Source organism: Cnephaeus nilssonii (genome assembly GCF_951640355.1).
Source record: "Cnephaeus nilssonii genome assembly, chromosome: X".
NCBI lineage: Eukaryota > Metazoa > Chordata > Mammalia > Chiroptera > Vespertilionidae > Cnephaeus > Cnephaeus nilssonii.
Window position 1 is genome coordinate 38,256,791 of NC_137071.1, and position 15,978 is coordinate 38,272,768.

Sequence of the window (15,978 nt, forward strand, 5' to 3'; positions counted from 1 at the left end):
AAAATATCTTGTGACTCAACACCATATACTAGAAAATAGTAGAAAGACCTGCTCAGAGAAATCTGCTTTGGAAAGCCATTAATATAGACATATATACAAAGGAGAATAGCAAATACCATGAATAACAACAGTAATGAGGAGGATGATAAAGAAAATTAAAGTTGGAGGCATGGTGGCAGAAAGGATGGCAGGGAGGGAGAGACTGTGAGCAAGTAAAGGAATGAGAGAGGTGTGTATGGATGTGTGGTGTGTGTGTGGGGGGGCAGTGAGAGACAGTTAGACATTGCAGGAGTCTAAGGGTCTGGCAGATGGGCCTCTTCTAGATGGGGAGCCCCTGCTACTGCTGCAGGCACCCCCAGGCCAATGCTGCATTAGTGCAGAGCCCACACTATCTTCTGGAGAGGAGCAATGGAGGCCAGAAGTGCAGCTACACCAACACCCAGACCGGCCTTAGACACCACCCCCGGACCTGTGCAGGGAGCCACTTGACAGCCATAACCCATGTGGAACCACCACCATGCCTCGGCAGTGAGCAGCATGGTATTGCACCACAGGGCCCAACATCTTCAGTGAGTGTACACCAGAGAAACCTTCCAAGCTGTGCCTCCTCACCAGAGCCCAAACCCAACATCCCAGGATCACGCACTACAAGTCCCTGCACTGTGAGTGCAAACTAGGATTACCCCATGCCCCCTCTGATACCCCAGTCCCAGTACAGAGCCAAAAGCTGGTGTGTGCCCCACCCCAGCACACACAGAGCCTTTGGGCCAGTGCACGCTCTGCCCCTAACACAGACAGAGCTGTCACCTGGTGCATGTGCTAACCCTGGGCCAGGTCAGAGCTGCTGGTGTGACCTGGTATGCCTAGCCACAGGTCACAGGTCCACGCTGCATGTGCACTGCCAGAGAGTCCTAGGGTGCCAGCCTACCTTGGGTGCTGGGGCCCCATAGTGAAATGCATACCAGAGGGTTCTGGGACATCACAGGGAATCTCACACCAGAGGAACTGTCTCCCCCACCAAACCCAGGAATCTGAAGTGGACAACTGAGGGACCAGAACCATAGGAGAAGGGGAGACAACTCAGAACACATATAATAAAGGTGTGAAACTCAAGGCAGACCCAGAATCTGGACTAGTGAGTCCCAGATCATTGAACAACTTAGGGCTTCAAACCTTTGAACCCCAAACAGGGATCCCAGGGCCAAAAAGAGACAGCAAAAATGGGGAGGCAAAGAAACAAACCCCAAAGGAAAGAAAAGGTGGAATCACCAGAAAAGGAACTAAATGAAATGGAGGCAAGCAATATGTCATAGAAAGAATTCACAGTAAGGGTCATACAGTTCCTAAACTGGCTGAATGAGAAAATCAACAACTTATGTAAGAATCAAGAAGAAATGAAGAATGATATACCTACAATTAAAAAAAAAAAAGGAAGGTTTCAACAGTAGATTGGAAGAAGTAGAGGACCAAATAAGTGAGCTAGAAGATAGGGTAGAAAAACACACCCAATCTCAACAGCAAGTGGAGAAAAAAAATTAGAAAGCAGGAGAGCTTAAGGAAGCTTGGGGAAAATATGAAATGAAATAACATCCATATAATAGGGGTTCCAGAAGGACAAGAAGAGGAGCAAGGATAAGAACACCTATTTGAAGAAATAATGACAGAAAACTTCCCTGATTTGGGGAAGAAGAAACCACACAAGCACAGAGAGTCCCAAACAAGATGAATCCAAAAAAGACCCACACCAAGACATGTCATAATTACAATGGCAAAGGTTAATGACAAAGAGAGAATATTAAGGGCTGCAAGAGAGAGACAGGGAGTTACCTACAAGGGATCTCCCATTAGATTATCAAATTATTTCTCAACACAAACTCTTCAGTCCTGAAGAGAATGGAATGAAATATACAGAGTGATACAAAGCAAGGGACTGAATCCAAAATTACTCTATCCAGCAAGGATATCATTCAAAATTGAAGGGGAAAACAGGAGCTTGACAGACAAAAAAACAAACAAAAAAAAGTCTAAAAGAGTTTATTGCTACTAAGCCAGCAACACAAGAAATGCTAACAGGACTATTGTAAAAAGAAGAAATAGAAAGGGAAGAAGGAACACAGGCATAAAGAATAAAAATGGCTACAAGGAAGTACTAATCCATAATGGCGATAAATATAAATGGATTAAATGCTCTAGCCAAAAGGCATAGGGTGGCTGAATGGATAAAAAAGCATGACCCATATATATACTGTCTACAAGAGACCCTCCTCAGAATAAGGGACTCACACAGATTGAAAGTGAAGGGATGGAAAAATATCTTTCAGGCAAACGGAAATGAAAAAAAAAAAAAGCTGGGTAAGCAATACTTATATCTGACAAAATAGACCTCAAAGTGAAGGCCATAACAAGAGATAAGGAAGGCCACTTAATAATACTAATGAGATTGATATAACAAGAAGATATAACCTGGTAAACATATAAGCACCCAATGCAGGAGCACCCAAATACATAAAAATCTTCTGGAATATATCAAGGGAGAGATCGACAGCAATACAATAATAGTAGTTGACTTTAATGCCCCATTGACATCACTGGATAAATCTTCTAGAAAAAAAAATCAACAAAGAACCAATCAATCACTAGATCAGATGGACTTAATTGACATCTTCAGAACATTTCAACTGAAAGCTATGGAATAAACATCTTCTCAAGTGCAAACAAATGACAATAAAAACACAACAATCCAAAACCTATGGTACACAGTGAAAGCAGTTCTGAGAGGGAAGTTCATAGCATTACCGAACTACCTCAACACACACACACACACACACACACACACACACACACACACACACAAGAAAAACTGGTAATACATTATCTAACACTACAATTAAAGAATTAGAAAGAGAGCAACAAGAAAACCCCAGAGTAGGCAGAAGGAAGGAAATAATAAAGATGAAAGCCAAATAAATGACATAGAGACAAAAAAGAAAACAATACAAAAGACCAATAGAACCAAGAGCTGGTTCTTGAAATGAAAAACACGATTGATGAACCTCTAGCCAGGCTCACCAAGAATCAAAGAGAGAGGACACAAATAAACAAAATCAGAAATGAAAGAGGCGAAATAACAACAGACCCCACAGAAATACAAAAGATTGTAAAAAAAAATACTATGAACAAATCTATTCCAACAAAATGGACAACCTAGAAGAAATGGACATAGTCCTAGAAAAATACAATCTTCCAAAACTCAATTGTTGTGGAGCGGATGCGAGTGAATGACCACTGGAGCCCAGACCAAATTAAAATTTAGGAAGCCTTTAATAGTCGGCCAGCCAACCGGGCGACTGCTCTGCCATTCTCCATGCAGGGAGACCAGAGAGCAGCAGCGACCCTTTGTGTAGGACCGTTTTTAAGCCCATTTACCACATCCTGTTTTTGCAGAACAAGTAACCCAAGTCAAAACAGTTTTTCCTAAGCAATGTTAGGATCATGCCATTGACGACCATGTTATTCACAGGGTCATCCTGTTCTTCAGAAAGCTGTCAGTGTTCTATGAAAGAAGGCCTACGTGCTGGGAAGGGGCCATGAGACCTTATCTCAAGGCCTGGCGTGGTGTCAGCACTGACAACTCTATCTGGAGCATAGTCCATGGCCTCAGTAGTGCTCAAAAATTCCCACGCTCCAACATTCCCCACTGGTTTTATGTACATGAGTCAAATCATTGACTCTTTTGGGTCATTGTTGGCGAGGGAGTTATATTGACCCATGAGGACTATAAGCTTGATAGAATTAATTCTCTGCTGAATGAAGTCAGTGGGCCTGTTTATAAGATAAGGGCCCAGAATGAGGGCCAGGACTAATCTTTAGAGGGTTCGAAGAGTCCTGGACTCTCTATTTTTCCTGGGCTGTCTTAAGCTGGGTGTGATGAAGGCACGTCGGGATCCCGTCGACCTTGACTGCTATGGAAGTGGTCCTTTCCAGGTAGGAGTCAGTCCTTGTGTGGCAAATTTCTTTACCCAAACAGAGTCACCAGGGTGGAAGGATGGACCGGATCAGAAGTTGGTATACATGCTTCTGGACTGCTTTCTGTGTAGACTGTAAAGCCTGTAAGAACTTGAGTAAAGATTGGTTATGGATTTCAGCTTTTCTAGATTGGGTTTCTATGTAAGCTGGTGAGGTGTGTAGGCCAGGGTTTGGAAGAGTCACTAGAATCTGTAGAGGCCCCACTGGTTTTAGGGCAGCCTCCCGGGCTGCTTTATCTGCAGCCTCATGCCCTCTTGCTTCTGGGGAATCCCCTTGTCTCACATAGGTAGAGATGGAAAGACTTAATTACATCTGGTAGTGCTAGTTGGCCCATTGTCCTTGCTCTGCTCATATCTGTCTAACTGCCTAATATATTACCTCAAGGATCTTGGCTCTGAATTCTTTTAGGGAAAATGGACGTCGGTAGGCTCTTCTAGATACTTCCTGCTGAGGCGGGTCAGAAGTTTCTCTCAGAGCCAAGAGATCCTTGCTGTCTGTCAGAGGGACAGAAAGATTGTGACCTGGTGGAGACAAACTGTAACAAATGATCAGGTCCAAGGGAAAGAAAACCTTTCAGTTTTAATAACTTTTATTGAAATTGAATTTTTCACCTCAAAATTACCCCCATGTTTATCAAAAGAGCCAAATCAAGACTAATTTATCTATTGTATTTAATTTGGCCTGATTGTTTGCATAAACATAACAAGAATGGTAACTGACTACCTTTGCTGGAATTTCATGATTGAATCTTAATATGCCCCGTAGGGCCAGGAAGCCAAGATATCCAGCTGCCGTCAGGCCTGCCTGTAGTACTTGCTGAGTTAGGTGAAGTCCTCACCTGTAGTGGCTCTACCCGGGCCCATGCCCTAGGCTTCAAGGCCCGTCTCACCCTCCTACTCATCGTGGCTCAGAGTGTGTGGGGGTCCCGCAGGGACGCAGAGGCGCCCTTATTGCTCCCCTTCTACTCTGACCAACCGCCAGTGATGGTAGGGTATGGGCCTGATGCTCCAGCACCAGCTATTTTCAGGGCTACCAAGCAGGATACCAGGCTTTCTCCATGGCACTCTTATTGGCTTCAAGTCTTCAGAGTTCAGGCAGGGCTCTTTAAAACATGATACTCCAGTCAAAGTTTCTGGTCAATAAAACCACTATTAGAAACCGGTCTTATTGAATTTATGCAAAGAAATGTATTGCCATGATTTATTAAGCATTGCCAAATTTTGGAGGAATTGTATAAGGAGAAAAATATACTGACCTGCTTTAAGATCTTCTGATTTTCCTTGTCAGTCCTTTCTATGGATTCTTCAGAGTAATATAACTGTCTTCAAATGACAAGGAGAAATTCAAAATGTGTCCATATTCAAGTAGACAATTATAGATGTCCTTGTAGTAGGGTTCCCCCTACTTGACTTGTCCTTAAAATTTCATATGGTCTCTTGGGAGGGGTGACATGCCCTCTGAGAAAGGACTAAGGGAGCTTTATTGCTTTACAGGGTCTCACATGTCACAGGACCTCACGGGGTCTGTAATTCCTGTAACAAAGGGCTGGTACTCACCACTTCCCTCTGTTCCAAACAGGCCTTCCCCGATTTCCTAAAGTTGAGGTTTGTGCCATACCTGACATGGGCATGGTCACACAGGCCTGCAAGACAGTATATAGGCTGCCAACTGTCTTTTAATAGAGACCAAAACCAGATGGGTATTTTCCTTGCCCATTTGGGCATCTGCCCTTTTGGCAACTGCATTCAAATCTGTAAGGTTAATGCAATATTATTAACACAATGACGTACAATATTGGCATTGTGGCCACCTTAGGTAGCCAAATCTTCTGCTACCATATATGACACATGGTAGGGCTACACAAATATCTTAGGGAGGTGACTAAGGTCTATTCTTGACCTTCCCACACAAAGCAAAATTGTCCTTGTCTTTCTGGAGTCATGTCCATGAAGACACAGGCATCATCTAAGTCTATTATACAGTTTTCTGCAGGCCACTGTCAGGGCTGTGCATGGTGGCCAGTTCTTCTTTCTAGCCACAAACACAGCCTGTCTAATTTCCCTATAATTTATTCTGGCATGGGAGAAAGTTGTTTTGCTGTAAACAGGCAGCTTAACCACTATATAACTGGGCTTGGACATCTGCCTAGAAAGCTGTAATTTATAAGTTTAACATGTGGCCTTAGGTCCTTCCAACCCAACAGGGTCTCTGCCATCCCTCAGTCAGACTCCTCCTCTCTTGGAGAATCTCAAAGTCCTGAAGACTCCCCGGTACAGGGAGAGTGCCTTTCCTTTGCTCTTTGACTTTTAAGCTGACAGTCCAAAACAGCCAGAGTTGCAGTTAGAAACAGCTTTGCATATTGCAAAGAGCTTCTGTGGCAGTGGCTTGGGAATTAGACTCCTTGTCTTCCTGCCAGTCCCCTTTGTGGCAGAGCAGGGACCAGGCCTCTTCCAAGGGAGTGCACTGGAAAGGGATCTCAGCCTCTCCTCTCTCAGCAGCAACAGGTACTGAACCCTTTCAGTACATTTGCAAACAGGGAGCTTTCACTAGCTCTATCTGCTGCTTTCACAGATCCCAGGCTCGCTGCTCTATTCCTGGGGCTGCAGGAAGGCTAGTAGCAGTCACTGGATTCTGGTTTAACTGATGCAGCCAGCAAGCCAAAGGCCTAAGTCTTGTATTGCTTGTTGTAAAACACTCATTACTCACTAGGGGTAGCTCTAGTGTCAGGTAAAAGTCTGCTGTCCCCTGCTTTTCTCACTGCTGCTGCTTCTTCCAGGGCCTCTGTAAGCAGCCTGGGCATCCAGCCCCCCTCACCCTTTTCTTTCACCTGGCTCTGGGGAGTTGAGTCTGTCTAGCACCCAGTTTTAAATCACCAGGGCGCCTGCGGACTTCAGCTCCGTTTTTCCTCCGCTTGGCTCATGGGAGTTAAGTTTGTTTTTTTTTTGTTGTTTTTTTCTTAGAAGCCTCAATCCTTTAATGATTATTAAAAGTGAACAGTTAGCATTTTTTTATGAACACATTTAAAATGTACTTTTTAAAGAAAATATAACTAGACCTTCAGTGATAAAACCAAGAGTAGGTAAAAATATTTCTTTTTGAGAGACAGAGATTTTTAAAACTTAAACTAGTTGTCAGCCTTAAAGATATTATATCTTAAAGTTCCTTTTCTGAATATTCTACCACTGCCCAAGAAGTAATAAAACGGGGCAGAGGAAGATCCACTGTGTTTTGCAAAAAGCCTTGAAGCCAAAATATTTCAGATAAGTAAGAAACCAAGGACACCATTGTAGCCAGCAAAATCAACAAAAACCTCTCTTCCTGCTCTCCCTGCCAACGCCCCCCCCCCTTTTCTGCATTAACCATTTACTCTGTCCTTAGCAGGGGAAATAAGGCAAGCCGTCTGAGATCCTGTATTACCAGGCTTTTTACATTTAAGGATACTTTTTTCTTCCTGTAACCGTTGTTTTCCCTCATAGATTTTTACTTTAAGCCCCTAGACTCCTAGAGGATCTTAAATCCTCCTCCTTACTACTCTTGATTTCTCCAACCACCCAAAAGAGATAAGAAAGCCATAAATAAAAGTTCTTTGAAATGTCACAAATTTATACCTTCAAATTAACCCTAGGACTTTAAAATTTCAATTTAATACAGTAAATTCACAAATCAGAGCAAACTGAAACCCTTACTTATACAAACATAAACAGAAATTTTTATTCGCTAAGTGGGCTGATTCCCTCTCTGACGGAGAACAAAAGACTCTAAGAAAAAGGTGTCTCAGCAGCTGCTAAAGACTTTTGCATTCTGTTATAGCAGGTCCGCCCTACCTTTAAACAAATTAAACAATAGAAAGAGATAACAAATACTCCCATGTGTATAGCCAGACAGCACAAAGTAGCTTTCACTTCACACATACTCTCACACTTACATTTATACACCAGACAGTCTGAGTTTTTGACTTCTAGGGAGGTGATCAAGCTCCCCCTTCCACTCACTGGAATATGGGGAAGTTGGCCATTCCCTCTCACAAAATTTCTGTAAATCAAAAGCATTAACAGAGGCTCTGTAGTCATCCGCTCACTGCTTGAATTCCTGAAAATTTTTCAAAAAACATTGCAGGGAGTACAGACAGAAGCAGACTGACCCATTCTAATGATAGAGACAATCCTATCCTATCTATAAAACAGTAATATGCAAATCATCACTCCGCTACACTCAAGCCACGCCCACCGGCCACGCCCACCGGCCAATCAGAAAGGTAATATGCAAATACACCTAACCAAGATAGCTGCAGCCTCGGAGAGCAGTTGTTGGAACTGGGATATTGGAGCCGAAGATCAGAGGGGAAGATCAGAGCCAGCAGGGGTCCCCCACAGGTGATCAGAGCCAGCTGGGGTCCCCTGCAGGCGATCGGAGCCAGCTGGGGGTCCCTGCCCAGGGCCCGAGCCTCAGCCAGAGGCTTGCGGCATTGGCTGGGGGTGGAGCTGGGGTCCCCTGCGGTGATTGGAGCCAGCTGGGGGTCCCTGACCAGGGCCCAAGCCTCAAACAGAAGCTTGAGGCCTTGGCCTTGGATGGAGCGGGGGATAGAGCCATCTGGGGGTCCCTGCCCAGGGGCCGAGCCTCAAACAGAGGCTTGCGGCATTGGATGGGGGCGGAGCGGGGAGATCAGAGCCAGCTGGGGGTCCTGCCCAGAGCCCAAGCCTTGGCCAGAGGCTTGCAGCCTTGGCCGTTGGGGCGGAGCCTGGTGATCGGAGCCTGGCGATCAGAGCCAGCTGGGGGTCCCTGCCCAGAGCCCAAGCCTCTGCCAGAGGCTTTAGGCCTTGGCTGGGGGTGGAGCCCATGAGCGGAGCCAGCTGGGGGTCCCTGCAGGTGATTGGAGCCAGCTGGGGGTCCCTGCCCAGGGCCCAAGCCTCAGCCAGAGGCTTTAGGCCTTGGCTTGGGGTGGAGCCCTCCAGCGGAGCCAGCTGGGGTCCCTTGCAGGTGATCTGAGCCAGCTGGGGGTCCCTGCCCAGAGCCCAAGCCTCTGCCAGAGGCTTGCGGCCTTGGCTGCTGGGGCGGAGCCTGGCAATCAGAGCAAGCTGGGGTCCCCTGTGGGCGATCGGAGCCAGCTGGGGGTCCCTGCCCAGAGCCCAAGCCTAGAGGCTTGCAGCCTTGGCCGTGGATGGAGCCGGGCGATAGAGCCAGCTGTGGGTGTCTGTGGGCAATTGGAACCAGCTGGGGGTCCCTGCCCAGGGCCCGAGCCTCAAACAGAGGCTTGCGGCCTTGGCTGGGGGTAGAGCAGGGCGATCAGAGCCAGCTGGGGGTCCCTGCCCAGGGCTGGAGGCTTTAGGCCTTGGCAGGGGTGGAGCCGGAGATCACAGGAGATAGGTGTGAACTACAGAGGAAATACCTTTTCTGACCACTCACTGGCTAAGCTCCCTGTATGCCACTGGTAATATTCTTAGTAACTTGGGTATAAGAATCCAAAAAAGTGATCTAGGGCTTTTCCACCACACTCCTGGAGAAAAAAATGAAGGTCCGCTGCTGGAGGGCTAAGAAATGTCATAACCTGCCCTACACGGTTTGGCTCAGTGGATAATGTCTAGGTTTGCCAACCGCAGAGTCCAGGTTAGATTCTGATCAAGGGCATGTACCTAAGTTGCAGGCTCCTCCCTGGCTGGGGCCCAGGTCAGGGCTCAGGAAGGAGGCAAGCAATCTAAGTATTCCTCTCACTTTGATGTTTCTCTCTGTCTTTCCCTTTCTCTTTCACATTCTCTAAAAGTCAATGGAAACATATACTCAGGTGAGGATAAAAAAAAAAAAGAAAGAAAGAAATGTCATCCTATCTAATAAAAGAGTACTATGCAGATTGATCATCACTGCAACACACAATATAGCTGCCCCAATGTGGTCAAAGATCCTGCCCCCATGTGGACACAAGATGGCAACCACAAGATGGCCAGCAGGAGAGGGCAGTTGGGAGGCACCCGGCCTGCAAGGGAGGGCAGTTGAGAAGGACCAGGCCTGCAAGGGAGGGCAGTTGGAGGTGATCAACCCTGCAGGAGAGGGCAGTTAGGGGTAACCAGGCCGGCAGAGGAGGGAAGTTGGGGCAAACAGGCTGGCAGCAGAGTGGTTAGGGGGTGATCAGGCTGGCAGGCAGAAGCGGTTAGGGGCAATCAGGAAGGCAGGCAGGCAAGCAGTTGGGAGCCAGCAGTCCTGGACTGTGAGAGGGATGTCTGACATCCCTTGAGGGGTCCCAGATTGGAGAGGGTACAGGCTGGGCTGAGGGACAACCCCCCTCCGTGCACAAATTTCGTGCACCGGGCCCCTAGTTAGACAATAATAACACAGAATAACAAAAGACAAAGACAACCAACTGAGAATCACCAGGCACCATCGTGCACAAGGATCTGGTCTCGGAAGTAGTGCTGCATCCAGCCTTCCAGAGACCCTAGATGGGTACCCACAGAACCAGAAATAAGTTTCTTACCGGTAAGAACCAGATCCCGGCGGCTCCGATCAGAGTCAATCAGGAAATTTAGCAGGCGGGGTCTCCAACCTCTACCAGTCCCGAGGCTGAGGAATGTCTCTCAGAGATCTCCCACTGGGTCAGAGAGTCCGGGGACACCGGTGGGCTCCTGTCACAGGACCAGGCAAAGGCTGGTTGTCTCGCTGGGACATCTCCAAATGTTGTGGAGCGAACGTGAGTAAAGACCACTGGAGTCCAGACCAAATTAAAATTTACGGAGCCTTTATTAGCCGGCCAGCCAACCGGCGACTGCTTTACCTTTCTCCATGCAGGGAGTCCAGAGAGCAGCAAGTGACCCTTTGTGTAGGATTGCTTTTAAGCCCATTTACCACATCCTGTTTTTGCAGAACAAGTAACCCAAGAGAAAACAGTTTTTCCTAAGCAAAGTCAGGATCATGCCATTGACGACCATGTTATTCACAGGGTCATCCTGTTCTTCAGAAAGCTGTTAGTGTTCTATGAAAGAATGCCTACGTGTTGGGTAGGGGCCATGAGACCTTATCTCAAGGCCTGGCGTGGTGTCAGCACTGACAACTCTATCTGGGGCATAGTCCATGGCCTCAGTAGTGTTCAAAAATTCCCACTCTCCAACATCAATCAGGAAGAATAAAAAAAAATCTGAATAGGCCAATGTCTATGGAGGAAATTGAAGAAGTAATCAAATAATATTCAGCAAATAAAAACCCTGGGCCAGATGGCTTCACAGGGGAATTTTACTAAACATTCAAAGAAAAACTAAAACCTACCCTCCTCAGACTTTTCGAAAAAATTCAAGAGGGAGGAACACTTCCAAGCTCTTTATATGAAACCAGCATTATCCTATCCCAAAACCAGATAAAGACACTATAAGGGAAAAGAATTACAGGCCAGTATCCCTGGTGAACATAAATGCTAAAATACTCAACAAAATTATAGCAAATCAGATCCAGCATTATATTACAAAGATCATACACCATGACCAAGTGGAATTTATTCCAGGGATGCAAGGATGGTACAATATCCGCAAATCAATAAACGTGAAACAACACATAAATAAATTGAGAGACAAAAATCACATAATCACATCAATCAATGCAGAAAAAGAATTTGACAAAATCCAATTCTCCTTCTTGATAAAAACTCTGAACAAAGTGGGAATAGAGGGATCATACCTCAACATAATAAAAGCCTTATATGACAAATCTACAGCCAACATCGTACTCAAAGGGCAAAACTAAAACCATTTCCCCTAAGAACAGGAACAAGACAGGTATGCCCACTTTCTCCACTCCTGTTCAGTATAGTACTGGATGTGCTGGCCGTAGCAATCTGAAAAAAAGAAGAAATAAAAGCATCCAAATTGCAAAAGAAGAAATAAAACTGTAATTATTTGTAGATGACAAGATATTGTACATAGAAAACCTTAAAGACTCCATCAAAACACTACTAGACTTAAAAAATGAATTTGGCATTGTTTTAGGATACAAAATTAACACCCAGAAATCTATGGCTTTTTTATGCACCAATAATGAACTCACAGATAGAGGATCTAAAAAAAATAAACCCATATACCATTAACAAAAAATTAAGATACCTAGGAATAAACTTAACTAAGGAGGTAAAAGATCTATACTCAAAAAAAAATATATATATATAGGATGTTGAAAAAAAAAAGATAGAGGAAGATATAAACAAATGGAAGAATATACCATGTTTATGGATTGGTAGAATCAACACCATTAAAATGTCCATACTACCAAAAGCAATCTATATATATAGTCAATGCAATCCCCATTAAAATACCAATGGCATATTTCACACTCCTAAAACAAACTCTCCAAAAAGACTCCAAATACCCACAGCAATCCTGCGAAAGAAGAACAAAGTTGGAGGGATCACAATACCAGATATTAAGCTGTATTACCAAGCCATGGTTCTCAAAACTGCCTAGTACTGGCACAAGAACAGACATATAGACCAACGGAACAGAACAGAGAAGACAGTAATTGACCCAAGACATTATGCTCAATTAATATTTGACAAAGGAGTCAAGAGTATACTAGTCAAGAGTATACTAGTACAATAGATTCAAGACAATCTCTTCAATAAATGGTGTTGGGAAAACTGTATAGATATATGCAAAAAATGAAACTAGACCACCACCTTACACCATACACAAAAATAAACTCAATATGGGTAAAGGACTTAAATGTAAGACAGGAAACCATAACAATCTTAGAAAAATCGATAGGCAGAAAAATATGAGACATATGTCACAGCAGATATCTTTACTGATATGGCTCCTAGGACAGTGGAAACTAAGGAGAAGATAAACAAATGGCACTACATCAAAATAAAAAGCTTTTGCACAGCAAAAGAAGCCATCAACAAAACAACAAGAGAGTGTGCATATGTTCCCAGACCATGTGCTTGCACACCCTCCTGCAGGAGTAAAGACATTTGCCTTGATGTATGGCTCCCAAGTATGCTTTGTGTGCTACCAGGACCCCTGATTTGGGGGGCTTGCCTTATTTCTAACACTTTGGGGGCTCATCCAGGATTCCATTTGTCACTGCCGGGGACAATTGGCACCCTGTCCTGAGGAGGCATGCCTTGCTGCCTAGTTGCAGCGGCCTAGGTGAGGAGGGATAGCAATTACCACCCTGGGCCAGCTATGAGCTTAGGATCAAGAGTCATCCAGCAACACAGGAAGGGCCCAAACAAGCAAGAACCCCAGCAATCAGGTAGAGTACAGAGAGATGGATGAAAACTAGGCCAACCTCTCAGAAGATGAGTAGTATTCAGAAGAAGAGAGAAATGCCAAAGCAGAGAAGGAAAAGAAGCTTCCCCCACCACTGCCTCAAGCCCCAGCTGAGGAAGAAAATGAAATTGAGCCTGAAGAGCCATCTGGGCAAGCAGGAGGACTTCTAGACGACAGTTTTGGAGTGTATGGAGATGGCCAAGCATCAGGTGTGGAGGGTGCAGCATTCCAGAGTAGACTTCCTCATGACCGGGTGACTTCTCAAGAAGCAGCTTGTTTTCCAGATATCATCAGTTTCTAGAAACTGCACAAAGTTTCAGCTGACTTTTGAGGCTTCTCTCCAACAATTAGAAGCACCTTACAACAGTGATACTGTGCTTGTCCACCGAGTTCACAGTTATTTAGAGCATCACGGTCTTATGAACTTCAGCATCTACTAGTATAAGATAAAACCCCTCCCAACTAAAAAGACAGAGAAGGTAATTATTACAGGCTCTGGAGTCTCAACGCTTGGCAGCAGGTCAACAGTTACAAAGTTTTGGAATAGATGTCACACTTTTGTAAGCTAGTGATCATATAGGTGGACGAGTTGCCACATTTCTCAAAGGGAACTATGTAGCTGATCTTGGAGCCATGGTAGTAACAGGTCTTGGTGGGAATCCCATGGCTGTGATCAGCAAACAAGTAAATATGGAAGTGGCCAAGATCAAGCAAAAATGCCCACTTTATGAAGCCAATGGACAAGCTGTTCCTAAAAGGAAAGATAAAATGGTAGAACAAGAGTTTACCCGATTGCTAGAAGCTACCTCTTACCTTAGTCATCAGCTAGACTTCAATTTCCTCAATAATAAGCCTGTGTTCCTTGGCCAGGCATTGGAAGTTGTTATTCAGTTACAAGAAAAGCATGTTAAAGATGAGCAGATTGAACATTGGAAGAAGATAGTGAAAACTCAGGAGGAATTGAGAGAGCTTCTTAATAAGATGGTAAATTTGAAAGAGAAAATTAAAGAGCTCCATCAACAATTAAAAGAAGCATCTGAAGTCAAGCCACCAGAGATATCACTGCTGAGTTCTTAGTGAAGAGCAAACACAGGGATCTGACTGTACTGTCCAAGGAATATGATGAATTAGCTGAAACACAAGGAAAACTTGAATAAAAACTTTTAAGAATTGGAAGCCAATCCCCCAAGTGATGTATACCTCTCATCAAGAGACAGATACTTGACAGGCATTTTGCAAATCTTGAATTTGCTAATGCCACACCTCTTTCTACACTCTCCCTTAAACTTTGAGATTAGGATGATGACTTTGAGTTTACTGGCAGCCACCCATGACAGTGAGGAATGGCTACTCATGTGTGCCTGTGGAATTAGCAGAAGGCCTAGATATTAAATTGAATACAGCAGTTCAGCAGGTTCGCTACACAGCTTTAGGATGTGAAGTGATAGCTGTGAATACCTGCTCCACCAGCCAGAAATTGATTTATAAATGTGATATAGTTCTCTGTACCCTCCCTTTGGATGTGTTGAAGCAGCAGCCACCAGCTGTTCAGTTTGTGCCACCTCTTCCTGAGTGGAAAACATCTGCAGTTCAAAGGATGGGATTTGGCAACCTTAACAAGGAGGTGTTGTATTTTGACCAGGTATTCTGGGATCCAAGTGTCAATTTGTTCGGGATGTCGGCAGTACAACTGCCAGCAGGGATGATCTCTTCCTCCTCTGGAGCCTCTATAAAGCTCCAATACTTTGGCACTAGTGGCAAGAGAAGCTACTGGCATCATGGAAAACATAAGTGATGCTGTGATTGTAGGCCGATGCCTGGCCATTCGCAAATGGGATTTTTGGTAGCAGTGCAGTGTCCCAGCCCAAGGAAGCTGTGGTGTCTCACTGGCGTGCTGATTCCTAGGCCATTCCTATTCCTATGTGGCTGCAGGATCATCTGGAAATGACTATGATTTAATGGCTCAGCCAATCACTACTGGTCCCTCAATTCCAGGTGCTCCACAGCCAATTCCACAACTCGTCTTAGCTGGAGAACACACAATCCGTAACTACCCAGCCACAGTCCATGGTGCTCTGCTGAGTGGCCTTCGAGAAGCAGGAAGGATTGTAGACCAATTCTTGGGGGCCATGTACACCCTGCCTCACCAGGCTACACCAGGTATCCCTGCACAACAATCCCCAAGCATTTGAAACAAATGTATCCTAAGGGAAGAGGCCAATGTATGTGTCTTTTGCTGCGTAAGCAAAACTCTTCTAGCAATACTAGATTCCTGAGAAACTTGCCCTAACTTTTGGTATTCTGATCAGCTGCCGAGGTTCATGATGGTCAGGTGGCTAAGGAAATTGTCTCCTTTGAGTGACTTCGAGCCAGGGAGGAAGGCACTTGCCCATTTAGTGTGGAAGTGAGGCAAGCAAGTGCTATGAGAGAATATCTTAGTCCAGTGATGGGCAACCTTTTGAGCTTGGTGTGTCAAACTTCGCCAAAAAACTGAGCATAACTCGGGTAGTGTGTCACTTTGAGGAAAAAACATTATTTCGCAAATGTTTCATCCTCAGGAGCAGCAAATGTTTCATCCTCGGCATGCGGCCGCCTCAGCGGCCGCGTGTCATCAGAAATGGCTACGCGTGTCAGTGCTGACACGCGTGTCATAGGTTCGCCATCACTGTCTTAGTCTCTTAGTGTGTGGTAGTTTTTTTTTAATATT

At 45.0% G+C, this 15,978-nt stretch overlaps 1 pseudogene across 1 annotated transcript; it reads left to right on the forward strand.

The window, feature by feature from the left end:
* Positions 1–323: 323 nt before the first annotated feature.
* On the forward strand, positions 324–15,463 carry LOC307095288 (lysine-specific histone demethylase 1A-like; annotated as a pseudogene). Its single transcript has 2 exons — positions 324–569; positions 13,195–15,463. The product of its transcript is annotated as a lysine-specific histone demethylase 1A-like (transcript).
* The last annotated feature ends 515 nt before the right edge of the window (positions 15,464–15,978 follow it).